This window comes from Corvus brachyrhynchos, unplaced genomic scaffold (genome assembly GCF_000691975.1).
Source record: "Corvus brachyrhynchos isolate BGI_N302 unplaced genomic scaffold, ASM69197v1 scaffold10, whole genome shotgun sequence".
Lineage (NCBI taxonomy): Eukaryota > Metazoa > Chordata > Aves > Passeriformes > Corvidae > Corvus > Corvus brachyrhynchos.
In genome coordinates, this window is record NW_008236180.1 from 3,504,369 (window position 1) to 3,506,758 (window position 2,390).

At 56.8% G+C, this 2,390-nt stretch overlaps 1 protein-coding gene across 1 annotated transcript in view; it reads left to right on the forward strand.

The window, feature by feature from the left end:
• The window catches only part of SNPH (syntaphilin), a gene marked incomplete at its 3' end in the record, with an annotated part of 29,250 nt that overhangs the window by 1,509 nt on the left and 25,351 nt on the right, over positions 1–2,390 (forward strand). The window lies entirely within an intron of this gene.

Here is a 2,390-nt window from a genome sequence, read left to right on the forward strand (position 1 = left end):
GGAAGAGATGGATTTGGAGCAGGCGGGCATATCACTGTGAACAGATGGGCAGGAGCAGATCTGCTGCCTCACCATCGCCAAATTCCTTGGGAAGATAGAACTGCCACCAGTTTGCTCCTGAGCAGAGCTGTGGTCAAGCCCTCTCTTCTGAAGCACCCAAGCCCTGTGGCTGCCAACGCACCCAGGGATGCCAAGGCCAGGAGCCCTGCCAGGATGGGGATTTGTGGGGCAGAAGCAGAGCCACTCATGCCGTGGCTCCCGCCTGCCTTCATACAGGGGTCAGGGCTCCATGCTGTGGGGTCAGGGCTCCATGCTGCCCAGGGGGCTGCTCCTGCACCCCAATCCCACAGCAATGCTCGAGAGGCCGCCTGTGATGGATGAGGTGGAAGGATGCATCCTGCTGGCATCGCTGCCTGCACTGTGCTGCCCCAGGATCCCACTGCCATTACTGGATGGGAGCTGGAGGGGACCCCAGGCATTTGAAGGGCCTCGGGGTAGCCCAAAAACCTTCCCCAGCCTGATCCTGAGTAGCTGAACGTGAGGCTGGGGGCTGGCAAAGGCCACTCCATCCCCAAGGTGCTGGCACTAAGGGAAGGGGAGGAGAGATTGAGACAGCCAAGATTTATGCTGCCAGCGCAGGAGCAAAGAGAGGAGGGAGACAGCCAAGGTCAGAGGGAGCACTGCCAAAATTCACAATGAAACTGCAGGAGTGCCGGAGGGGAGAGACAGACGACTTGGAAAGAAAAGGAAAGAGGAGGGAGGGAAGGAGTCTGGGAGATGGAGCAGGGTGAGGGAGCCAGACAGGGAACCAGGGATGGGAACATGTCACTCCTCAGACAAAATGACTGAACACACATGAGAGGAACAGCAAATGGGAGCCTCAGGCAGGCAGAAGAGGACAGTAGGAGCAGGACTCTGATGGAGCTAGACAGGCTGTGGACCTGGCTCTGTTCCCCGACACAGCCCTGCGCAACACAGCCCAATTTTGGGGAGTGCACAGCTGTCTGGTGCCCACTGGCACTGCTGACCCCTATCCAGCCTCACCACCGAGGTGAAGTTTCATTCCTGCCTCCTTAGCATTCTCAGCATCCCACAGCAGAGTGAGCCCCCGCAGCCAGCACGGCTCAAGGTGACTCGGAGGTCAGGGAAAAAGCAGCCGGGCAATTCAGGAGCTGGCTCTACATCACAGAGAGATCCAGCAGTTTGGGAGGACCAGAGGTGCCCCACACATCACGGCCTCCCTGCCAGTCCCTCTGTGCCCCAGACACAGCACTCCAGTGCTCCCCATGGATGGGGGGCGGTTCTGATCCAGCAAACTGCTCCTGGGAGCTGTTGCCACTGGCAAGGTAGGCAGGGCTGGACTTCAGCCTTGGTGCCGCAGAGGGCTGGAGCTGCACAGTTAGCATCAGGGTGGTTTCCCTCTTGCAAGGCATGGAGTACCCAGACAGGTTTGGTGCCCTGGAAGAGCAATGCGCACCTACTCTGGGGCTCGTGGGAGGTTCCTCCAAGTCCCCGTTGGGGATACACCACTCCAAGGATGGTTTATAGCAAAAATCCCTCTCCTTCCCCAAATGTCTGAGCCCCAGCCCAAAGGCAGCTGGAGGGATGGAGCTCTGCTTGCCATTATGACCGGCTGCAGAGCCGCACTGGGAAGAGGCTCAGCACTTTTCTGGTGATAATTAAGATCTCATTATCTTCAGCTAACACTAGGGAGACAGGGAAAACCACAGGTGCCTTGTGATATGGCAACAGCTGATGCACTGGGCCGTGCCTGGGAGCAGCAGGAGCCTTGCAGTGCTCTGCCTGAATATAAAGCACGGAAAGCATGAAGCAGAGGGTGACAAACTATTTTTTTCCTAGCTGGTGACACCTAAGTGTGCAAACATACTGTCTTCTCCTCTCGGGGGTGGCTGGAGCTGGCACAGATGGGTGGCTGTGTATCTTTTGCGTTCTCCCTCTGCACACAGGTCCGACCTGAGGCTCTGGTTTTTTGTTTGTTTGGGGGTTTTTTGTTTATTTTTTTGTTTGTTTTGTTTTGTTTTTCCTTCTTCTGCAAATTTCCTTCACCAGGGGAGTTTTATCAGACGTGTCTGGAGCCACGCAGGAGCTGCTCACCTGCAGAGAAAGAGATGGGGCGGTGTCTGCAAGCGGGCTCTTAGAATGTCAAGGGTGAAACGGATTGGGAGGAGAAGAGGAGGGGAAGAAGGAGGGGAGGGGAAGACAAGGAGAGGAGGGGAAGGAAGAGAGGAGAGGAAGGAGGACAGATGGAGGAGGAGAGCGAGATTGCTTTCCACTCTCATGAAGCTAAAATGAGGGGTGTTCCCGGGGATGTGTGGGTACTGCCGGTGAGCCCCAGGCAGGAGCAGGGAGCCATTTACAGCGGCAGGTCC